Raw genomic sequence first — 26544 nt, 5'->3', positions numbered from 1 at the left:
AAAAGAGTCCAGGTCCCAATTGTTTCAGACTCTCAGACATTTCCAGCATCTTCATCTTTTCTGTGCTGCCCTTTTGACTTCTTTAGTACCCTCGTCTTTTGTCTAAGTCAGTTTGAATTACCAGCAGTCAATATTCCTAGTACAACTACCAACCAGTTTAACCTGTTGGCCGGCCTGCCAGCCTCTAGAACAGAGGTAAGCAGAGACTGAACTAATACGGAACATATTTTGATCTAATTTCACATTTTCAAAGAAGCCCATTCTCTGAGGAGTATGAGAAGGTCTCTTAGCTCACCCATGTTCCAGTCAATCATATTCTGTAAAGGAAGTTGGCTTATCCACAGACTCATAGATTCTGAAATGTGCAGTGAGCTGTTTCCTCTTACACTCCACTCTCAGTGATGGTGCTGGTGAGTTGTCTTTTTGAATGATTCCTTTTGCTTTCACATCATTAAATTAATAATTCATACCAAATAGTTAAGCTCGTGTATAACTAAAATTTTAGAAATGTAAACATATTTAAATTTTATAGTTGCTTTCATTTGTGTGTTTAATCATTTATTCACTTAACCATTTATTCTGTACCCACCTGCTTATAATAAGACGGGCCATTATTAAAAAGATGCGGGGAAAGGGGAGGGAACTCTTCTACACTGTTGGTACGACTGTAAGTTAGCACAGCTACTATGGAAAACAGTATGGAGGTTCCTCAAACAACTACAGACAGAACTACCATATGATCCAGCTATCCCACTGCTGGGTATATATTCAAAGGAACAGAAATTATCATGTCAAACGGATACCTGCACTCCCATGTTCATCAAAGCTCTGTTTACAATAGCCAAAATATGAAACCAACCTTAGCATCCTTCTACAGATGACTGGATAAGGAAAATGTGGTATGTATACACAATGGAATACTATTCAGCCATAAAAAAGAATGAAATTCTTCCATTTGCAGCAACACGGATGAGTCTTGAGAAAATTACATTAAGTAAAATAAGTCAGACTAGGAAAGAGAAATACTGCATGTTCTCACTTATAACTGGGTGCTAAGAAAGAAGGAAATAAAGACAGAAAGAGAGAGAGAGAGAGAGAGAGAGAGAGAGAGAGAGAGAGAGAGAGAGAGAGAAAAGACCATAACAGTTCACTGAACTTTCAGAAGGACAGAACAAACCTAAGGTTACTAGAGATGGTGGGGGATGTTTAGGGAGGGACATGTTGGGTAAAGGGCATAAAGAAAAATCATGATTTGTAATAATGAATATGCTGATAATAATAACAATAAAAGATAATTTTTTTGCTTTCTAATAGCATATGGTCTAGAGAATTAGGGACAGAAAGACAAATTAACATTTACAATACAGTATAATAACTGTGTTAGAAATACACATAGTTAGTTATGAGTGTAGCAAGAAGGAACACTGTGATATTGTGATACAATAAGAAACATATATTTAGTCTCTACCCCCAGTTACTGAGACAAAGCTCCCTAAAACACGAGTAGATAGGAGTGCTAGGATATTTGGTCTTTGACCCTGGTTCCTGACACAGAGCTCCAAAATCCCTTGGAATTTCCTGGACGATAAGAGCACCTTTTGTTTTAATGAAGTAACTTTTGCTGAGCTCCTGGATAGCTTTGTAATGGGCGCTGATTGCCAGGAGAGCCAGCCATGTGATTAGAAGTAGGAACTTTTCACCCTACTTCCCAACCTGTGAAGAGGAAAGAGATGCTGAAGGCTGAGTTGATTACTAATGGCCAATGATGTAATCTATCATCCTCTGTAATGAAGCCTCCACAAAAACCCAAAAGTACAGGGACTGAAGAGCTTCTTGGTTGCTGTACATGTGGAGGAGCCTGGAGGTTGGTGCGACCAGAGAGGGAGTGAAAGCTGCACACTTCTCTCTCCACGTCTTGCCTTATGCATCTCTTCCATCTGTATCCTTTATTGTATTCTTTATTAATATAATAAACCAGGGTTGTCTGGTTAGCTCTCTTGGTTAGGGCATCGTGTTGATAACACCAAGGTCAAGGGTTCAGATTCCCCTATGTTCACAAAGGCCTAGAGATGCAGAATGGTTTCAGGGAACAAGCCTGAGGCTCCTACCATGAGCTTGCTGCCCACGGCCACCTCAGGATGCTGCTTCCTGTACTCTAGTTGCTCCAGCCATTGCTAAATTGGCCCCAGGTGCTGCTGTACCCGCTGCTTCAGCACATACAAGTTGGAAACCTTGGCGATGTCCTCATGGTGCTAAGTCTGCAGGCTCACAAAATCCAAGAGCTATGGGGTCATGGCAGCCTCCACGTAGATCTAAAAGGATGTATGGAAAAACCTGGGGGTCCAGGAAGAGATTTGTCACAGCAGAATCACTGTAGAAAGCCTTCACTAGAACAATGCTGGGCAGAAATGTGGGGTTGGAGTTGCAGCACAGAACCCCACCTAGGCGATGCCTAGCTGAGTCGTGGAGTGAGATGCTATGGAGACCCTATGCTTGTCCCACCATTATATCTTGGTAGTAGATAACTTGTTTGATTTCACAGATGAAACTTTGAACTTTTGAGTCGAAATAAGTTACGACTTTGGGGATGGAATGAACATATTATATGTGAGAAGGACATGAATTTTGCAGGCCATGGGTGGAATGCTATGTGTTAAATGTGGCCTCCAAAGATTCATGTGTTGAAAACTTGATCCCCATTGTAACAGTGTCAAGAGGGTGAAAATCTGATTATAGTCCATGAAAGTTGGGGTCTTTAAGAGGTGATTGGATCATGAAGACTATGCTCTCATAAATGGATTAATCCATTATGGAATAATGGATTATCATGGATGCAGACTGTTGACTCTATAAGGAGAGCACATGAAAGAGATCTTGCCATTCCTCGGCGTGTGATACCCTGAACCTCCACGGGACTCTGTGGAGAGTTCCCACAGAGAAGGCCCTCACCAGATGCATCCACTGGACCATGGACTTCCGAGCCTCCAAAACTGTAAGAAATAAATTTCATTTCTTCACAAATTACCCAGTTTCAGGTATTCTGTTATAAGCAACAGAAAACAGACTAATACACCCTCCTAATCCTGACTACCATTGTTCAGCACCGTCATCTCTCGCCTGCATTACTAAAGAAGCCACCAAACTCTGTCATGCGCTTTCCCTCTTACTCCATTCCAGCATATTTCCCACAAAGCTGACAGTGATCTTTCTAAGAGAAAATCTATCTTGCAGAGAATTCTCAGATCGCTAAAGATAACATTCTCTTTTATATCTCCGTTATTTTACCAGTGTTTCCTCTATGCCTAGAATATCCTCTTCTCTCTTTTTTTCTTTTTTGGTGGGAGGAAGGGCTTCATTTACTCCTACTTACCTAATAAGATTTAGCTAAATAACAAGATTCTCTAAAAAGACTTCCTTGTATCTTCAGTTTGTATTAGATGTTTGTATAACAGTAGGAACAAACTGTTTTTTCCTATTCTCACACACTCCACAATACTTCACTCCTGACATCAGGTACATAAGGGTTTTCCCACACACATTAAGCAATTCTCCAGCTGACACCAACTGGGTACTCTACAATTCAATTCAGTTCTACCCTGGAGATAGCATTAGATTTCACAGACTAAGGGCTCAGTTCCACAAGACTTTCCCTCGCTTCAGTTTCCAGTGGCAAGCCCTGGGTTATGGCCTGTACTTCTGACCAACCAGTATAAATTGGGGGTCCTCATGACCACCACTTTGAGTTCAATTAATTTGTTAGGACCACTCTAGAACTCAGGGAAATACTGACATTTACTGGTTATTTACATATATTTTCGTTGGTTTTTGTTTGTTTGTTTTGGCATCTAAATAATTATTTAACCATGGTCAGGATACTTCTTATAAACCTTCTGTTAGTATAGATTGGTTTAAAAATTCTAGAAATTGATAAAGGAATTATAAAGTATGTTTTGGGGTTTTTTGTTTGTTTTTTTAATCTGGCTTTTCTTATTCAGTGTAATTATGTTAAGATTAATCCATGTTATTACATATATCAAGAAGTTTTTTAAAAATTGCTGAGTAGTTCATTGTATGTAGATCAAGGTTTGGCAAATCTAGATGGCAAAATGCAGCCTGCTGGCCAAATACAACCATCCCTTCTACTTGTATATTGTTTATAGATTTCTTTCTTCTTCTTCTTTTTTTTTTTTTTTTGTTTTGTTTTGGTGACTAGCTGTTAAAGGGAAGGTTATAGTTTCTTTTATATAAGGGCAGAGCTGAGCAGAAACTATGTACACCAGAAAGCTAAAAATATGTACTGTTTGGCCATTTACAGAAAAAGTTTGTCTACCTCTGGCACAGATATATCATCATTTTTTAACTCTATTCACCTGTTGATGGACATTTGAAGTTATTTTTTTGTTTGTTTTTTTTCATTTGTTTTGTTTTGTTTTTCAGCTTTTGGGTTTTACAAACAAGGCTATTGTGAACATTCATCTACAGCTCTTCTTTGTATAGAGATACACTTTCATTTCCCTTGAAAAAAATACCTTGAAGTAGACGGACTGGGTAAAACGGTAAATGTACATTTAACATCTTAAGACAATGCCAAACTGTTTTGCCAGGTGGTTGCATTATTTTACATTCCAATCAGCAATGTATGAGAGTTCCAGTTGCTCAACATTCCTCCCACTCTTGATATGGTCAGTCTTTTTAATTTTAGCTATTCCATTGGCTGTATAGTAAAATATTATTGTGTTATAAATTGAGTTTCCCTAATGACTAAAGATGTTTATCATATTTTTATGTCCTTATTTGACATAGGTATATGGTAAATTGTGTGTTCAAATCTTTTGCCTAATTTTTATCAGATTATTTATATTATGAGTGGGATGTAAAAGTTCCTTACATATCCCAGGTATGTCACTTTCCAAATACATATTTTGCAAATACTTCCTCTAGGTGTGTGGCTTGCCTTTTTTTCTAATAAATATCTTTCAGAGAGAAAAAAGCTTCAATTTTGATAAAGTTCAGTTTCTTGATTTTTTCTTTTATAGTTTGTGCTTTGTATCCTACTAAGGAAATCCTGGGCAAACTCAAGGGAACTAAGATTTTCTCTTATATTTTATTCCAGAAATTTTATAATATTAGTTTTTACATTTAAATCTCTTATTCATCTTGAGTTAATCTTTGCATATGGGGTCAGGTTAGTCTAGGTTTATTTTTTGCATGTTGGTATCAAATACCATACTGTCTTCACTGTTATAGCTTTATAAGCCTTAAAATCAGGTAGAGTGGGTTCTCCAACTTCTTATTTTTCAGTTATTTTAGCTTTCAAGGTCCTCTCATTTCTATATAAATTTTACAGTCAGATTGTCAATTTCTATAAATGAGCTTGCTTAGATTTTGATTAGGACTGCAATGAAGCAAAATTTCAGGAGAACTGACATGTTAACACTATTGAGTCTTCAAATCTATAAACATGCTATATTTCTTCACTTAAGTCACCATCAGTTTCTCTCAGAAACATTCTTGCCTTTTTAGTGACTAGGTCTTGCACATCTTTTGTCAAATTTGTCTTTAAGTATTTCATATTTTTTGATGGTATTGTAAATGGTATTTTAAAAATTTTTCAGCTTTAGATTCATCATTGCTCATATAAAGATTTAATCAAATTTGTATAGTGACATTATATCCTGCAACCTTGTTAAACTCTTTTATTAATTCCAAAGGCTTTTTTTTTCCCCCTGTGGAGTTCTTAGACTTCTATACATTAGACTTTCTTTTCTAGTTTGCTGAGAGTTGAAATCATAAATCGATGTTGGCTATCATAAAAAGCTTTTCCTGCATCTACTAAGATTATCAAATGGATTTTTACTTTTTTAAGGCTTTTTGTACAGTGAATTATATTGATTTATTTTTTTAAAAAATTACTAATATTGATTAATATCTTAAAATTTTAATTAATATTTTTTGAATATACCTTGCATCATGGGATAAACCTCACTTGTCCTTAATATGTTATCCTATCATACATTGTTGGCTTTGAATTTTTTAAATATTGTTAAGGAGTTTGTGTCTATATTCATGAGGGATATTGGTCTGTAGCTTTGTTCTAATATCTTTTTCTCATTTTAATATCAAAGTAATGTTGCCCTTTATGTTCTTGTTGTCATACAATTTGTTTCTCTCTATATTATAAACTTCAAAATTCATTGCAATATTTTTGCTTTAAACAGTCAAATCTCTTTTAATTTAATTTAAGTCTAAAAGACAATAATTTTATAGTTAACATTTTTGGGATTCTTAACTGCTTTGTAAAGATCCAGACTTTAATCTGTGATCTTTTTTTTTTTTTTCACCCTGAATCACTTCCCTTAACATTTCTTGTAATATATGTCTATTGGCAATGTGTTTTATCAGCCTTAGAATGTCTGGAAAAGATTTCCCTACATTTTAAAGAAAGATATTTGACTGGCTGTAGAATTTTAGCTTGACAATGTGTTTCTTTCCTTTAAGGATGTTTCACTGTCTTCATGGTTACATTATATCTGAAGTCTTTTTTTGTTTTTTAATCTTTGCTCTTCTGTGTGAAATGTATGGGTTTTTTTTTTGTTGTTGTTGTTGTTTGTTTGTTTTACTTTGGAGTTTTTTAAGATTTCTATTTGTCAACTTGTGAATGATTGTTTATATTGTGATTTTGTACTGTTTCTTCAAGTTTCTTTCACTTGGGATTTTTATAGCATCTTGGATCTGTGGGTTTATAGTGTTCACAACATGTGGAAAATTTTGGACATTATTTCTTCAAATATTTTTTCTATTCTATCTCCTCTTTCCCCTTCATTGAGGGGATATAAATTTACATAAGTGTATTTGTTCATTTCTGTTGCTTATAAGAAAATAACTGAAACTGAGTAATTTTAAGAAACAATATTTATTGCTTACAGTTTCAGAGGCTGGGAAGTCCAAAGTCTAGGGAACACATATGGTGAGGGTCTTCCTTGGTGGTGGCGTCAGTGACACAGGGTATCACATTGTGAGATGGCAGAAGCAGAGAGAGAGAGCTCACGTGCTGTCTTTTCAAAGCCCTCAGAACCACCCCCAAGATCACCATTATTAATCCATTCATTAGGGCATGGTCCTGAGAATCTGATATCTTCAATCAACCTTTTACTATGCAGTGCCTACTCTGCTGTTAACCTCATCAAATGCATTTTTTAAAAGTCTCAGACATTGTACTCCCCATCTTTAAAATTTCATTTAAAATCTTTCTTATATCTACTATGTTTTTAACATAATCATATTTTGTCCTATCTTCTGAAACATGGAAATCATAGTTATAAAACTGCTATGATATCCTTGTATATTAATCATCTGTCAATTCTAGGTTAGTCTCAATTGATTAATTTTTTTTTCCTCTTTACGGATCTTAAATCTTGCATCCTTTCATGACTAATAATTATCTACTGGGTGCCAGACATTGTAGAGTTTAACTTGCTGATTGCTTGTATATTTCAAAGTGTTATTGAACTTTGTTCATGGATGTAGATAAATTGGAAATAATTTGATTCTTTGAGTGGTGCCTTTAAGCTTGTTTCTCAAGAGCAGAACAGCTAGTCCAGAGCTAACTTTTTCCTACTACTGAGACAATACCCTTCTTAATATTCCACCTGATATACCATGTTTCGCAAAATTTTTCTATTCTATCTAGTGGGGACATGAACTATTCCTGGCCCTGTTTGAGCTCCAGGAGTTTATCTGCCTATGCCATTTGATGGCTTTTTTTTCTTCTGGTCTTTGATAAGTTTTCTCTACATACAGAATCATCCTTACTCAACAGAATAATCAGTGTACCTGGTTTCTTTTTCTCCCCCGTGCAGCTCTCTCTTTTCTGTAGGGTATTCTGCCCTACAAACTCTACTTGCTTTGACATCCTTGGATTCCCACTTTTATCTCCTCAGCCCAGGCAAACTGTTGGGCTCTTCCTGGGTTCCTTTTTTTTCTGCTCAGAAGCCTGGAAACTCTCTTCAGGAATTACGTTGGTGAAACTATAGGACTCACCTCATTCATTTCCCCTCTCTCAAGTATCAGCATCTGAAAATTGTTATTTTGTATATTTTGTCTGGATTTTAAGTGATTTAAGATGGATGGTAAATCCAGTTCCTATTGTTCCTTTAATGCTCCCAAAACACAGATTTATAAAGGTGAGAATATAATCTGTGAAGGTGAGCAATATAACCTGAAATGAAAATCTAAAACCCTAGATTATAATTGTCGGACAGCAGAAACAAGCTAGCTTCTAGAGTTTCCTGAACCTGGTTTCATTGTGACAAATGTTAAGAGGTAAATTTAAGTCAAGACTCTTTTGCTTGGGAAAAGTAAAATCTGATCTAACTCACATCCAAAATCCAGAATTACAAAAAAAAATTTCAGGTATCTAAGAACATGGCCTACTTTCTATATACATTTTTTTTTTCTGTAAATAATTGGTCCCAGGAATAAAAATTCATCTCCCTCAAAAGTGAACAACAGAAAGAGAACAGCCTGAAAATTTACAAAAATTTACTGCTTTATAGAAATAAGGGAAAGGGACAGGAATGTCTGTGTAAAAGAAATCTCAAGGACATAATATTATCAGACTTAATTTTTGCTAATATAATGGGTATAAACAATATGTCATTACAGTCTTGATCTTTATTTTCCTGACCAGTAATAAACTTCAAAATTTTTCCATATGTCATATGTTTAATTGGCTTTTATGAGGTTAAAAACATTTATATGTGACAGAATTCTATTTCTGAAAGGTATAATAAATCCAAGTGATTAGCTTGGATGAAGATGGGAGACAGAATGAGGAAGGTGTAAACAGTCAATATGTTCAATATTCTAGTTCTTATTTTGAGTAGTGGTTTTGTGGGTGATTATCTATTATTAAAACAAAAACCAAAAAGAAAAAAGAAAAAGAAAAGAAGTCCATTCATGTGTCAGTGATTAAAGTGTGCTAACCAACTAATCTAATTTTGTTTCACCTATCAAAAAAAAAAAAAAAACCAAAAAGATTAAAAAGCTAATAAAAAGACAGACGGAGAGGGGAGAGAGAGAAAGAAGAAAGTGATAGAAAAGGGACAGAAAAAACAAATAGCAGATTGAGATCTCCAATCAGGAGAAAATATGCAAAGTGAATTAAAAATATATGATGAAGAAATTGCCTCCACGAAACAAGAGCACTGAACAGAAATGCAGGAGCTTAGGGAGGAGATATTGAGACAACAGGAAGAAATGAAATGTGAGCTGGCAAAGCTTGGAAACTCTGTGGAAAAAATTAAAATATGGGAGAAATAATAGTGACTAGAAAAAAACAAGGCAGGGTAGACAAGAAAGACTATTCACTTTTGAGAACACAGTAAAGTATAAAATCTGAGATGTTAATAAAGGAAAATAAATAAATAATCTGAGAGATGAGTGTAGACATAGAGGACAAAGACTTTGCAAACCCTAGTGTAGGAAACAAAAATAAGAGGTCAAAAAAATATTTATAATTCACTTTCTTAAAATAGAAGAACTTTGAATCTACATAAGAACACATCATGTCCCAGGGAAAACTGGGCCAGGAAAAATAATGTAGTGTCAACCAAGTAAGGATACTGAGCTTCAAGGATAAAGAAACTCATGAAAGTGAAATAAAATATAATCGCCTCTAAGGGAGGAAAATATCAGGTTATCCTCAGACGTCTCCACAGTAAGTCAATGATAAGAGAAAGTGAAACAACCTCTATAACAAAAGTCAAAGAAAGAAACCAAGAATTTTACACCTACCCAAACTGATATTCAAATATAATGGCAACACTCTGGCACACTGAACATCAGATTCTTAGAGAATATTGTTTCCTTGAGAACTTCTAGAGGATTCTCATAAAGAAATAACTTCAACCACAGAAGTTGGAAATAAAAAATGAATACAACAGTATTGCTGATGAGCACCAAATCTGTAACTGTAGGTGCATCTAAAACACAGATATAAGAGCGGAGATTTGGATGACAGAACAAAGAGTGAGTCCTACATACCCTGATAGCATAGAAAAAATTACAGCAAAAAAAATTAGGAGTGGGAGGAGAAAAAAAAAGTTCAAGTAAATTAATTGTCCTCATTTTAAGTAACTGTGGGGTGGTGTGCCAAGCTGATAAAGCAATTTATAAAGGATCAAATATATTTAAACTACAATTTAAATACTAAGAAAGATAATATAATTGATTAAAATATGATGGTAGAGGAAAGAGAAGTTAAGAAAATGAACTTATAAACAATAAAAAATTAATAGAAACTAGGTAAATAAATGAATAAATAATGGCAGACTACAATTAAACATACTGTCATATCAATAGAAGGCTAAATTCACTTACTAAGAAAAAAAGTTTTTAGATCAGATCACATTAAAACCTGATTTTATGTTGTATACAAGAGCCATACCTAAAACAAATGAGTCATAAAGGCTGAAAATTTTTTAAAAAATGGATAAATGTATTATCAAGCCAGTGAAAACAAAAGAAAGCAGGGGTTGTAATCTTATTATCTGGCAAATTGAACTCAAGCCCCAAAACATTAAAGCAAATATTTTAATGCTAAAATACACAATTCATAGTAGTTATGAACATCTAGGCATCAAAATAGCATCAGTATTCAATAATAAAAAAGATAGCACGGTGTTAAAAAGACAGATTTTTTCTTCTATATTTTAAAATAAAAATACAGTAGAAGAGAATTGTAGTGGAAGATTTTAATCAATATTTCATAATTCACAACAACTGATGGGAAGTATAAAAAGGAAATGATTTAGAACAACCAAGTAACCATATACTCACACACTCACATACACAAAAACACACACAATTACTAAAAACAGAATAGTTTCTGTTTCCAAGTGCCCATGTAATAGTAACAAAAATTAACCAACCAGCCCAGCAGCAACCACTGAGCTGCCACAGGAAGCTCCCTGGGCTCTCCCAAGCCGGGATGGTGTGCAGCCGAGGGCCTCAGCCACGCCCCACCAACACATGCAACCAGCCCAGCAATGACGACTAAGCTGCAGCCCCGGGTTCCTGAGCTGGGGTTGGGGGGGGGGACAAGGCCTTTTGCCACATACTCCTGACACCTGCACCCAGCCCAGCAATGACCAAACCACTGCTGGAAGCCCCCGAGTCTCCCCTGTGGGAATGAGGAGGTGACACAGGCCTCAATCCCACCCCTCCTCCTTCTTCTTCCATCCCATTTCCTTCCCCTTTCCCCTCTCCCCCTCCCTCCCAACTGCTCTGCAACAACATCCTAGAATATAAAAAATAATATTAATAAAATTACATTTTCTTAAAAATAAACAAAAACCATATACCAGACCATGAGGAAAACCTAAATAAATCCCAGAAAGTGGAAATAGAACATACAACATTCTGCTGTCCCAAGCAATTAAGTTAAAAATTCTAACAAATGTACAAAACATATGAAAAAGGAGTGAAAAAAGCAACCAAGAAAGGAAAGAAAGTACCGAACTTTATCTTAGCAACTCCTGGGTCAAGAAAATATTGAAAGAGAAATTGTAGAATATCTAGAAAAGAATGATAATGAAATATTACCTATTGGACCTACTGAATATGACTAAAATTTATGCTTTGATCCATACGCTCAAGCAAAAATTCATGGCCTTAAATACAACGTTAATAAGCATCAAAGAAGGAAATAAAGGAAATGAACATTCAACTCAAGAAGATATTAGAATGATAAAAATAGGGCTGGCTGGTTAACTCCATTGGTGGTTAGAGTGCAGCCTTATAATGCCAAGGTTGTAGGTTCAAGGTCCCTGAGCCCCAAAACAAAAACAAAACAAAAAAATCAAGAAAATCATTGAAAAATTAATTTCAGTGATAGCAATTAATTACTTAGAAAGCAGAAAAAATAATATTAATAATATTAAATAAAAATTATAGGAGGCCATTGTTTTTGATTAAGTTTCTATACTAGGCTCCAAAAGACCAGACTAAAAACCAAAATGAAGTCACCCCTGCTAAGTTCCACATCACTTAGGTTGTAATCTGATCTTTGGACAAGTCAGGAGAAAGAGATAGCCAATTTCCCAAATAGGCCAGTTTAAATTTTCAATAGTTGCCTCTGCTTTAATCCTTACACCTGGGAAATAGTAATTATTTTCTTATTGTTTTGTTTCCTGGTCCCCACCTTACAAGGAAAGTAACTTTGAAATGGCCAATCTGCTCTTGTTCTTTGTTTCTGCTTTCTACAGCCTTTTCTGTCTATAAAGCCTTTGTCATTTGTGATAGACTTCATAGCACGTCTCTGACTCTATTGGATAGTGTTTCCCGAGTTGATCCTCACATTTGGCTCCTGGGAAGCTTCATAAAGTTATTTCTTGACAGTCTTAATTTTGGTCAAGAAGACACAAAATCTGTTTTTTGACTTAAAAATGTCAAACAGATACAAATATACCATGTAAGAAATAAGGGGAAATTAACTATAGAGAAAATAAAAAGAATATTTAAAGATACTCCATCTAAATCTATGAAAATATATTTGTAATATTCTTCTAAATAAATATAATTTACTAAACTGATTCTAGAAGAGAGAAAAATCTCAAAATACCTATTACCATACATTTAGAAACTTATCAGAGAGCTCCCAATCAATAAAACACTAAGCCCAGATATTTTGATGGGGTAAATTAGCCTAACTCTCAATAATTAGATAAATCCAGTGCTATTTCAAAACTCCTCAAGTGTACAAAATGAAAGAAAGTTTTTTTTAATTGGTTATGAATATTCATGAGATACAAAGCTGATTGCCACCCGTCGTGCCCATGATGTGAGGGCCAGATTAATACTGGCTGTATGCCCATTACCACAAATTTGTACCCCATGTCCCCCACCCAATTATCCCCAACTTCCCTCCCCCTCCCTCCTAACCACTCACTCCACTTTGTAGCCCAAGGAATGTTCTCTCCCTCTGCAAGACCAACGCACTACTGTGGTCTGAAAGAAAGTTTTCAAATCCTTTTTATGATTTAGGCATTTAATTAATATGAGTAAAGAGCAAAGACTGCATAAATGGAAAACTACAAATTAAATTGCATTATGAATACTGTTGAAAAATATTAACAAAGAGAATGCAGCAATACATTAACATATACATAAAATCTCTAGAAGGCTATATTTTCTATGGGGGGAACTAGGTGGCTGGGGGACATTGTATATTATTTTATACTTTGTGAACTCCAGATCAGGTGAATGGAACACATATTCAACAATTAAATTTTTAAAATTCTCCTCCTCGAAAAAAAGGTTAAATCAAGCTTGCTTTTTAAAACATAAATATTTTTTAATGCATCTATCATAAAAGGCTTCCTATAAATATTTTTGCTGATCCACAATAAGGGCTAAACCCTATATTTGTGCAGATCTTTATTGGTTCAGTTGACTTTAGGTATGCTCCATTCTAGATCCTGAATTATTGCCCTCATTTACAGATAAGAAAATGAAGTACAGAGAAAACAGAGCCGAGAGTAGGACATAAATCTTTTCCTGCAGTCCCAGTACCATTTACCATTTTGACTGCCACTTAGTGTGTGAAACCTGGGCAAGTTTTCTAGTCTTCTCCTTAAAAAAAAATATATTATTTTTGTTATTTACTTCTCTAAGTTAGAAGAATGAAATTTTATTCAAGGGCCTTTAAAATGATTAAATTAGATGGTTTATATGAAATGCTTAACAGTATAGCCTCATTAAGTAGTGTGTCTTATCTGCTTATGCAGATAAGGAAAGAGCCAGCTTTTGTACTGAGACATCAGGTTTTGAAAAGATTCATTCAACAAATATTTGTTAGATACCTACTAGGTAGTAGGTACCATCCTAGGCCGAGAAGATACAGCTATGAATAAAACAGACAAAAACTCATAGAATGTAATTCCTTCATGTAGGTGGCATCAATCAAGTGTGTTGATTTAAGTTTCTGCAGTGGTGGGCAAGATAGCCTGAAAGAGAGCCTCCCCTACTTCTCCAGTCTCCTTTATCATCCACAGAGAGAAGGGGTCAAGGGTACTGGTTCCGACCTCGGTGATTCTACTTCTTACCTTCAAATGGTCAAGTGTCATTTGTCTCAGTGACTTTCTGGAGTAGCTGACATTCTGATTCTGTTTGTCCTGAAAACCAACTTCACAAGGGCACACTTCTAGAACAAATATGTCTCTACCATAAAGTAAATCTCATTTCAAACTACAAGTGGAAATAGAAATTAAACATATAATTTCTGGTCGTTCTGTCATTTAGTTTGTAATACTGAATAAATGCTATGCGAAAAAAAAAAACATATTAAGGATCCATTAGATTAATCAGTTGCTGGGACGCAAAATACATTTTCTTGTCCAGAAAAGCATTGAGATTGTAGCTTTCCTAGCATGTTTCAGTTGTGCAATTTAAATTACCCTTACATGTAACCAAAGGCAACTCAATACTTCTTTCTTGAGACTTCTTGACATTTCGTTTGTTTTATTTAATAGACAAGGATAAATTGAGTTGGGAGAGGAGTTATATTTCCCTATTCAAGGAGCATCTGGATGGATGTCAGTAGTAAAGAAAGCACTCAATTATGTAGCAAGTGTGCATTTTCAACCTGTGCAGTAAGGAAGAATTTCTGAAACACAATATTGACATTGTCTCAGTTATTATGCATAAAACTGAGCTCATGTCTTGTATCTTATACTATTTTGGTCATTATCAGATAAGGAAGTACCAAGATTCCCAGGATACATCTGTAGAACTCAGGATACATCTGTAGAACCTATGGGGAGCAAAAAACACAAATATGGGAAAACTTACCCCCAAGCCCTAAATTCAACAATCCTAAACCCAACATGTACCCACTAGTGCTTTCATTTCTTGTAAAAAGGAGTGAGAAATAAAGATTCTGGCATAGAAATTGTAAGTCATAGCCATTTCCAAAGGCTGTACTGCCAGCCCTTTTCCTTAAGTAAATTACTCTGAGTGAGTTCTCTGTAAACAATTACAAAGATGCTTATCTTTGGTCAGAGTTTCCTTTCACTGATTCAAATTTTGCCATTGAGATGATCTTGTCCACACAGTAACCAGCAATCTTCTATCCTGAGGGGTTGAGACATCTTTCAGATGGCTATTGATCACTCCAAAAGAAAAGGCTTTCCTAAGAACCTTTGTGTATATATATATATATATATATATATATATATATATATATGTAGCATTTTAGTGAAGTAAAGTTCTCACCCCTCCTGTTCATTTCAGCTTTACACAACATAGTCTAGTAACAAAATTTAATTGGTTTAACCAAATAAAAACTGTTACTGGCCCGTTAAATGGTCTAGAAAATTTTAATCTGCACTAAGCAGAAATGTAGGCATCTTAAAATTCAAGGCATAGTAAAGCTGAATAACTTTTCATTTCTGAAGATTAAGCAAGGACATTAACCATGTTCTAGATTAAGCAAGAATACTTGGAATCTAAGGCAAATAAGGTGTATGTACATGAGGAGTTTGGCAAAATTTGGGGTGAAATAGATATTTATTTCAGTAATTATAAAATCTTGGAAATTTATTGATTATTCATTCTAATGACTGAAGGCTTGAGTTGGATGCCTGCAAAGTACATTTTAAAAAGCCAAATCCAATTTTCATATCCAGGATAAGAGTAATTCCTCTGTTAGTGACACAAAAATATCATGAATCAAAAGTTTACACAATAGTGAATCACCAATGACAGGAAAGTTAGCTTTTGATTGAATTTCTAATTCCCAAAGAAGCAGTTGTAATCCATTTGATTACATACTCTACAGCAAGTAATATTACTAATTAAGTTAACCAGATCTTTCTGGCTTCACTTGCAGTGATAATTGGATCTTAGTAATAAAAGACATTTATATACTTATTACCAGTGTCAAAAATAGATGTAAGAGAAAGATAATATTAAACAGATTTGTTTATGTATCTGAATAGTGGTATTTTCTTTTAAAAGCTCTCTTGTACCAGCGCAAGAATGGCTTTAAGAATCATTTTATACATTAAATAACAATAGAATTATATTTTAATGAAAATTAAGATAATAAGCTAAAAGCTCTATTCATTTATCATTCTATAAGGACTTTATTTTGTAAGGTCAGACAATAATTAACTCAAAATAGTCTTTATAATAATCATGAACATTTTCTTGAGCATAAATGGCTTTAAAAAAAATACGAGATTAAAATTTCCAGACTAATCTCTTCTATTTTCCTGACAACATATAATCTCAAACAAAAGTGCCTCACAGAGAAATTGAAAAACCTTTATGATGCACAAAATATAAGTTCTTTGATATTATAGGAATGTGCAAATGGCTATTTAAATCAAAAACTATTTTTATAGACTTGGTGATAGGAAATTCTAACTGGTAATTGTTGCTAAAAATTTTTATTCCTAAGAAATTAAAATTGTGTCTCTTATATTGGTAGCATTTCAAATCTTTCAACTGAAGAACAATTAAGTGGATATTTTTATTTTAATCTGTGGAATTTTTCATGATGCCAATCTAAAACATCTCATTTAAGTAGGTCATTTAATACATCAGTAAAACATTTTGGCATAGTTTTATCACTGACCTTTCTTAAAATGATCATGATACAAATACCTTATCTTTTTACTGAATGGCTTTGTAAATCTAAGCTTGGAACATCATTAGCTCATATAAAATTTACAGTTAGTTGGAACCTGGTGCACACAATCTTAGGACACGGAGACAGCCCAATCCATCAGGGTGGTGACCTTCCAAGATACATAAGGTCAACCTGTTTTTTTAAAGCCTGTACTGTATTACATTACTTTGTTGCTCTTGATACTATGCTATCAATGCTTTTTCAGTAATATAAAAATCATCAGTAAAAAAAAATTTCTGTGGTACTAGCATCACCTTTACAAAGTATGCACCAAGGCCTATTCTTGGGGAGAATAAGATTGTTAACCAACATATTCATCTTGTTATGTTGAAAGCTATTTATAGAATTTTGGTATTTAAGAAGAATAGTCAGTTTTTTTTTTTTTGTCTTTTTTCCGTGTCCGGCAACGGATCGCAACCCTCAGTGTTGCCCCCGTACCGGACCGGGGACCGGCAACGGGATCGCAAGCCTCGGTGTTGCTCCCGCGCCTCGCTCAGCCAGTGAGCGGGAACCGGTCTGTATATGGGATCCGAACCCTCGGACGGGAGCACCGCCGCGCTTCCCAAGCGGCGCACTATCCAGTGCGCCACCGGGCCAGCCCGAATAGTCAGTTTTTAAAAGCATTGACATAATCATTTTTTTTTTCTATCAGCTAGCTAGTACTTTCTGACTACTCTTGGGGCCTTTTAATATTTTATTTTCTTAATTAAAATGTATTATTTAGAAGATGGAATGATTTAAAACAAGCACACTTGAGTTCATTAGTGGATGTGTTAGGGTTTAGGAACTGGGGAGAACGCCAACCATTTTGGGAAACAAAATGGTTAAAGAATTGGACATTGATACCAAGGAATACTCAATCATCAAAAATCAGGTTTTAGGGGCTAGCCCGTGGCTCACTTGGGAGTGTGTGGTGCTGATAACAAGGTTGTGGGTTCAGATCCCTATATAGGGATGGCCGGTTAGCTCACTTGGGACAGCGTGGTGCTGACTACACCAAGTCAAGGGGTAAGACCCCCTTACCGGTCATCTTTCAAAAAAAAAATCAAGTTTTAGAAAAACATTCAGTGACATGGGAAATATTTATAATATAAGATTAAGTGAAAGAGGAAAAGAAAATGTGCATAATATAATCTCAACTTCTAAAAACTAGAGAAAGGTAAATAAATTATTAACAATTATGATCTTTGAATTATGGGATTAATGGGATTAAGGGTGATTTTTATTTTCTCATTTATACTAGAGCTCATTTTCAATACTGTGAGGTTAAAGATATAGGCTTAGAGTTATGCATTAGTTCTATCACTTACTTTGATGAGTTAAATAACCTCTCCTAAACCTCTTGTTCTTGCATATAAAAGGTAGAAAATAATATCTACTCGAGAAGCTTCTTGTGATGCCTCAATGAGAAATAACGGAGTGTTTAGTACTGTGCCTTTTATGTAGTAAGTTCACAAAAATGGTAACTATTATTATGATGTATTTTATTAAGACAGATTATTACACCTTCAAAATAAAGATTTACCATTTTAAAGATTCCCTGAATACAAAGCATATTAATACAGGGGATATCAAGAGGATAAAATTAAGCACTTTAATTTTAGAAAATTATATATAACAAAATTATTCTAGCCAATTCTGTAAATCTACTATATCAATATTTATACTTTTTTAGAAGCATATGTGATGTTTGTATACGTATGTGCTGCTTATTACTAGATACCGTATAAAAGTTAAATTGCTATCTAAAACGTGTAATTTTTCATTATAGCATTAAAAAGCCATCCCCATAAAATTTTAAAAGTAGTTATAGACACATGTGGGTATGCAAATCCTTTCAAATTTCTAAAACCTTAGAAACTATTAAGATATAAAAAACAATCCTATAAGTCCTATATAATCATAAATAATTCATGAAGCTCACCACAAATTATTTATAACTCACTGAATACTTGTCAGGGTGATAAAATAAAGGGTATCTTCTAGTAATCTAGCTGAATAACCAGAATTTTAGTTTTTGTTCGAGTTGATAATTTGAAGAGAAATTTAGAAGAGTGAACTGTGGCTTTTAAACTCTGCAACCAAAACATTTAGAAAGTTTATTATTTTTACAGTAGACTTAGCTACTTGCCAATCCAAAGTAGATTGGCCCATGTGTGGCTGAGGGATAAGATATGAAATTTAAGCTCTCCTCTGCTTTTTTCTTTTTCTCCTCCTTGCTTTGTTAATGGTGGAACAGGGTCCTGTAGAATTAGAACCAGAAACGACCTCACAGCCACCATCCATCCATCTATCCATTTATTTAATCCTGCTGTATTAGTTGAGTTCCTTTAATGGCACTAGCTGACATGGCACGCTTTGGCAAAATACAAAAGTGCACAAGAAGACAAAGTCCCTGACCTCAGAAGACTTACAGTCTACCAGAAGAACCACAGAATAAACAAATGGACAAAATGAAAAGTAAATGCCTTAAAAGAAATGAACAGAATGGTGTAAAAAGAGAGTAACCATTTTTGGGGGGTATGGGTGAGGATGGAAGATACTTCCCCAGGCAGGATAGTCTGGAAAGTTTCTCTGAGTTGTGACCTGAGGGAGGAAACAGAGCCAGCCAGGAAGAGACAGGGCAAGAGCCTTTCAGACAGAAAATCACAAGGTCTTGGAGAACAATTATGATAAAATATCAAGTGAAATAGGAAAGCTAAACCGATTCATACATGCAATGGGACACAGTCAAAAGAAGTGAGTCAGATTGATATGCACCAGCACAAATAAATCTCAAAAACATAGTGAATAGGAAAAGCAAGGTACAACATGATGCTCCTCATGATACAGTTTATGGAACTCTTAAAAACACAAAACAATGGTATGTATTTATTATATGCATATACATGTATGATAAAGTATAAAAATATATGATAATGATAGATACCAATTTTAGGGTTTTGCTTACTTCTAGGGAGAAAGAGGGAAGGAATGAAGAATGGGACTTTATCTAAGAGGTTTGTTTAAAGAAATTTGAAGCAAAAAACTAAAGGGGCGATTGCATAAGAGTCTAATTTTAAAAACTTTTCTGTATATTTGAAAAATTTAAAGATTAGAAAGTCTAACAAAACAGAATACAAATGCAATGGTGCAGCCCAAACCTGGCAGATCAAGTCTTTCATAATCTCCTCCATAAATGTCATGAACTGCTTGTCATCTTGAATGCTGTCACCTCTGGGTACCATTTCAAGAGCCTCTTCAAAACGTTCACAGCCAGTCAATAAGCTGCATGAACCCAGAAAGGTACCCCCTCCAAGGCTTGACCTGGTCAGTCACTTTGGAATGGACTGCTAAAATACACACTCCCAAGCCAGTATTCACTACCAGCAGTGGGGAGGTTCATTCAGGTTAAAAGGCATCTTTTGGGGCCGGCCTGGTGGCGCACTGCTATAGTGCGCCACTTGGGAGGCACGGTGGCGCTCCCGCCAAGGGTTCGGATCCCACATACAGACCGGCCGCTCACTGGCTGAGCGAGGGGCGGGGGCAACACCGAGGGTTGCGATCCCGGTCCCGGTCCGGTACGGGCGCGACACTGAGGGTTGCGATCCGTTGCCGGTCACGAAAAAAAAAAAGGCATCTTTTGGCATCACTCAAATTCTAAGACATTAGCAAAATAATAGCACTCTGCTTGTCCATTGAAACTGACAGAGTCTATATACAGCAAACCCTTTAAAAGCAGTAAAGTCCATCCACTTTGTGCAGGTGGAGGTTTCCAAATGTGTGAAAATCTTTTTTTCAAACTTACAAGAACTACCTCATGTAGCACATAGCACCATCTGTAATGTGGAGAAGTTTTTATCTCTTCTCATTTGGATAAAAGTAGTCAGGTCCTGGGTTGGAAATCTGATAAAGTGCAAGTTTCCTTTTAGGTCAAAAAGTGTTAAATCCTTCAGTTCAAGGTGCACATCCTGAATGGCAGAGGATTCAGATGCTACAGTAGGAGACAAATATTTCCGAATCCTTTTTAAGCTCTCAACTTCTTGTTCTTCCTCTGCTGTGATATTGATAGGTTTAAAATACAAGAGCTATCCTAGTGTTCCCACAATACCCACACCAAACCATGGGGGAGAGGTTTGATCTTCACAGCATCAGCCTGAGGGGCAGCAGGCAACCCAGGGCCCAGAGCATGGCGAGCAGTGGCAGTGAGTCTGGAGGTGGCTGAGCCTCCCGGTGAGGCCAAGCTGGTTCCTTCTTCTACAAATGGTATGAACCTAATGTTAAATTCCAATGCAAATGGAATATGCAATATGATCCAATATGGATCCAATCCAATATGATCCCGATATTCAGAAACTGGGAAGAAATGCCCTCGAATGTTATTGGTCATTGTCTCTGTGTGGTGGGATTGCGGATGATTTTTGTTTTCATTCTTTGCTCTTTATTAGCAGTGTATGGGTTGGCTGGTGAGCTCACTTGGGAGAGTGTGGTCCTAATAACACCAAAGTCAAGGGTTTGGATCCCCATTCCAACCAGCTGCCCACAAAACTAAATAAATAAATAAAATAAAATAAATAGCAGTGTACTGCATGGATTGAGACTGTAGGAAAAGTGACCGACCAAGACAGAAGTGAGTAGTTAGGAGGTTTATTGTGGAGGAAATACGGACAAAATGTAGCCAAATGGACTAAAGTCCTTTTGACAATGCCTTACAGCCTTACCCTCTAGTATGTTCCACAGTCTTCTTTTTAAATATGTTTGTTCATCTGTTGTTTTCTAAACAACATTATCGAGGTATAATTGATATAAAACAAACTACATTTAAAGTGTACAACTTGCTACATTTGACATGTGTATACCCCGATGAAATCATCATCGTAATCACTGATGAGCATATACATCAGCCCCCAAAGTTTCCTTATGTCCCTTTGTCATTTTTCTCTCCCATTTCCTCCCCCTTCCTCCACACCACTAATCACTTTGTAGACTTTTATATACATGGAATCAGATAGTATGCATCTCTTTTGGTCTTGCTTCTTTCACTCAGCATAATTATTTTGAGATTCATTCATGTATTGCATGTATTAATAGCTCATTCTTTTTTAGTAATGAATAATATTCTATTGTACAGATATGCCAAAATTTGTTTACTGTTGATGGACATTTGGATTGTTTTCAGTTTTTGGCTATTACAAATAAAGCTGCTATAAACATTCAAGTACAAGTCTTTGTATGGACATATTCTTTCTTTTCTCTTGGGTAAATACAATCTATTTTTAAGCATCCAAAGATCTATTTCCCTTGAGATTATTCTGTAATATAAGAGTTTCCGTGGTGAAAATGTTTTCTGTTAAATTAGGCCTAAATTTCCATTTCCTCAAATTGATTCATGTAATTAAATTCATCCTTTCACCATTTGTGTTTAAACTTGATAAATATCTGTTCACTATCATCATGCTATTGGTCCCCAAATTGCAAACAAACCTCATATTCAGGACTCTTGACTTTTTTTTTGGACGAGTCCATCTTTTCAGTTTTTAATCTCATGGTTATTCTGATTCTCTGTTATTTAGCTTATTCTAGTTTTAGACCTGTCAATTGCCGAGTCCATAAACATGAAAACTGCATAAGAAGGCAGTTGATCACATACATACACATCTTGTTTTTAATCTCACTGTTAATTCTATTCAATTCAACAAGCATGCGCTGATGGTTCCGAGGTGGCTGACGTTGGTAGTAGCAAGATGAAGGAGGCAGATTGGCAGAGCGGAAACAGCAAGAGCTTTGATGCTGACAGATCTGGGATCGAGCCCTGGATCAGCCATTTGTGGTCTTCGAGGTCTTCAGCTAGCAGCTTCGTGTGTCTCCGCCTAGTTTCTTCATTTATAAATGGAGAAATGAATAGTACCTCTTTCACCCAGTTGTTTGAGGATTAAGTGAAATAACAGAGATGAGATGTTCAATATTTCTTCTTATATGCCACAAAGCCCTTCCACCAAAAAATGAGTTGGTCCATCACCATGTCTATGAAGTAGTGCAAACTTACTTGGACCTTCAGTGGACTTTCCCTGGAATTTTCCTCTAGTTCACAAAGCCAACCACACTCTTCAGATGAATGTATGGGGAGGCCTCTTCACTTGTGGGTCCCTAAGCACTGAAGTGGCTTCTGAGGCTGTAGGTAAGAGTCACATTCATGATTTTTTTTCATCTTTCATTCATATCACATTTCCCTCCATTTTTCCTAATCATTGTTTCCTTGTTTTCAGTGATTTAATAAAGAACTGTGATAGTAATGGAAGAAAATGTCTTGAAAATCCAGCCATTCACTGATGAACATTAATTTGTTTACTCAGTTGGAAGCTGTTGGGGCTTTAGGGGGTCTCTAAATAAATCCCCCCTCTCCCAACCAAGTATGGAACACATTTAGAGCTAAGTGTAGGAGTCAGAAGAATGCAGCTCAAAGTATCAATTGTTTTATTAAATGGATGAAGCTGATTCTAGAATATGTTTTTAAGCCTGTGGGGAAATAGACTTGCTTGTTAATCCTTTATCTTATAGTTAAACTTACCCCCTATTCTCAGTACTGGCAAATTGGATAATCACAAGCTTCCCCCACAGGAGCAGACTTCAAATTGCTCAGATGGGAGCAGTACAATGAGCTTTCTGTTAGTGCCTGGCAAATGCCAGGAGGAACAGGTCCCATGCAGCATGCCGAGATCCGAGGTCCATTTTTGAAACAACTCAATCAGATGTTTCTTGTGTCCTTCATTCAGGGAAAAGAGTGAGTAAGAGGTGGGGGAAACAAAATGTTAGCTTAGGTGGATTCCTTGCATGCAGAAACACGAGGAGTTTGGAATAAATTTCTCTTCTTCGCCACAAGAAGAATGTCCTAAAGATCATGGAGCATATCACCTTTCAGAATCAGGGGTTGATAAGCTCCTGTCATATTAGGTGGTTACATGAGTCTGTGTCCCTCCATGCTATGTCCCTTGGAGTCAGTGTCCAGTTGTCTCTCTTTTTCTATCAGCTCTAGGCAGAGTGCTCAACGCCACAGAGTGCAGTGACTTAAAAGTGATTTTGTTCCTGAATAAAGAGGATATGATGAAGAATAAAGATATAGGAATTTGTCCTTGGTTGTTCTGCCAGGGGGGAAAGGACTAATCTTAACAAAACATTTTTCTGCTTTCAAGGCTTTCCCTTGGCATTGGAGGAGATGTCCCCTCACTGTTACATTCATTGAGAACTTCCAAGAAGGAGCATGTTTCTTTTCCCTCTGCACATGAGGACAGGCATTTCAGTTTCACATAACTCTTACAAAGGAGACAAGAAGATAGAAAGGTTTAAAATCTGCCAATTTCAACGTTTGAAGCTTTCATGCAGTTCGCTCTGCTTTAGTAGTTATCAATGGATTGCAAGCCAGCTCCATTCTGGAGAAAGGATGCTTGTCTGTTAAAACATTGTTTCTCTGTGTGGGTTGAGCCATCTGATTTCAGCTTTCTCTTAATCATATTTCAGCACTGGTATTCTATAAGGAAGGTTATAATCCTAAAAAGTGTTTTAATAAGAAACGGGAAAACAATCAGTGTTTTGATCGAGAATAATTTTCCCTTGTGAAGCTATGATCTTTAAGTTTCAAGAGTCTGGTAATAACTATCATGCAAGGATAAACATGTGGGTTATTTCTATCCCCTGAGGATCAAATGAGAAAAATACAAATATTACTGTGATACATCGATTTTGTATCAAATTGAAGAATGGGAATGTAGAAGAGAAGCTAAATTCTAATCCTCGTATTATAATCACAGTCCATATTACATGTCACACAGGAAGAGAGATTATTTTGACCCAAAAAGCAGGTTTTTTGGGAGGGTTTTTTTGTAGCTTTCTTTCTTTCCTTCCAATTTTCTTGCGCAATTATTGGACTTATACAGAGATAAATCATTTTCTGCTAATTTCCTGAATGTTATTCAATAAAGAAATATGATTTTTGTGTTTGTGATAACCACCTTTAAGGATTAAAATAATGCCAACTCTTTTCCAAAATTAATATTTTCTATTATCCTGCTTTATTTTCTCTCTGTCTCTATCACACATGCACATGCACATACACAACAACAAAAAATAAATAGGTATATTGTTGTCATAAGTATAAAATGAGTCATATTTTATTTACATCCATCAAAGTATTCTCCATTTTGTTTCCATGTCTCAATCCTGGCTCATGACATTCATACAAATACAAAGAAGTTCTGCATTATATCTCTTAATGTCACATTACGCTTTTGCTAAGAAAGAAAAATCACAACTTGATATATAGCATTAGCTCATACATCAATTAAGCCTCATCTAAAATGCTTTGGTAAGTTCTAATTGCTCATTTATAAACAGTCTTTGGCAAAAGCAACATCTCAGATGACAGGCATTAATGACTTACTAGAAGTACAAAAAAGTTACGATCTTTTTCATGATTCAAAAGCAAACAAATCTCAGGTTTTCCCCAGAAAGAGAAATATGATCTGTTTTAATGTTTTCTGTACTCACTAATTGTTTTAACTATAAGAAAACATTGATTTAAAGAATTTGGAGTCACTTATGTCATGGGTACTTCCCCAGGCCAATTAAGCCTGGGAATTTAGTTGGGATACAAAATAAGAAGTCATCTATTTTTCAGTGGTGTTGCTCCATCTTCTCCAGGGTCTTATTTGCTTCTAGCTACCAGATGATCCTAATTAATCTTGCTTCCCTACTTGTGCCCAAAGAGACCACATGCCACAATCCAAACAGCTTCCTAAACCATGTGGTTATTGAAGAGATTTCCCCTGCACAGCTGAGAGGCTTCCTCCTCTTTATTTCTACCACTAGCTCTCTCGCTCTTGCCTGACGAAGAGGACTCTACTACAGTAGTGCCTCTTTGCCTCTGGGGCAATAACAAGCTTAAGGATGGAACCAAGATGTCCCCCTCATCTGTCATTCACCTAGGCAAGTGCAGATTCCTTCTCTTCCTGCAGCAGAGAGAGGAAGTCCCTGTAGAATTTAATTTGATGAGACTGAGCAGTAGCCTTGAGCTATCAATTCACTCTTCCTACTTACCAGTGGGGGGGATCCAGAAGCCCCCTGAAAACTGCTATTTTTCCTCCTTCTATCTGGTATTTCCCCAGGGTTCGAGCAGCTCTTTTTATGTAAGGCTGCCATCTCTCTTTGAGGCAAAGTATTTACTCCAGCTAAGAGAAAATACACCCTCTAACAGAGATGTCATTGACTCTGTAAAGAAGTGTCTTAGGTCTTCCTAATACTCTTGAGTAACAGAAAGACTATATTTACTACACTTTGTTAGCAGTGGGGATTGTTTGAAGATTAGAAATGCTGTCCCTTATTTATAGGAGTTTCATTAGTAACCCAAACATCGCCACACTGCTCATGACTCAGAACTTACAGTGGAGAAACAGAGAGATGGTAGTTGAGACACGCTTATGTATTAATCATTCTTAGGCACAGTCACTGAATTGCAGAGAGGTATTTTTTGGAAATGAATAATTGAAAATCCTGGATTTGAGTACAGTTGGAATTCAGTGGAAACAATTAAATTCAGACACCATTATATGTTGTATTTGAATTACAACAATTAAATATTTAGATGGTTTCATTACAGTTGTTACAATTTCTGGTCTTATTAACATCATTAACTTTCCTTAGATCTGTTTTTCTTCAGAGTTTGAAATTTCTTAAGACTATTTCTCATTAATCTTGTTAATAATACGAATACTACTATCATTTATTAGCAACCTTCCCTGTTAACCTTGCTAGTTACTACAACTACTAATTCAAGCAAACATTTATTGCATTCTTTTTTTTTTTTTTTTTTTTTTTTTTTT

The 26544-nt window shown here is 35.7% G+C and overlaps 1 pseudogene; it reads right to left on the bottom strand.

Annotated features, from left to right (window-relative positions):
* The window catches only part of LOC103588210, a 55513-nt pseudogene that overhangs the window by 21013 nt on the left and 7956 nt on the right, over positions 1 to 26544 (bottom strand).

This window comes from Galeopterus variegatus, unplaced genomic scaffold (assembly GCF_000696425.1).
Source record: "Galeopterus variegatus unplaced genomic scaffold, G_variegatus-3.0.2 Scaffold28, whole genome shotgun sequence".
NCBI lineage: Eukaryota > Metazoa > Chordata > Mammalia > Dermoptera > Cynocephalidae > Galeopterus > Galeopterus variegatus.
The sequence above is the reverse complement of the archived record's forward strand: the minus strand, read 5'-3'. Positions and strand labels throughout refer to the sequence as shown.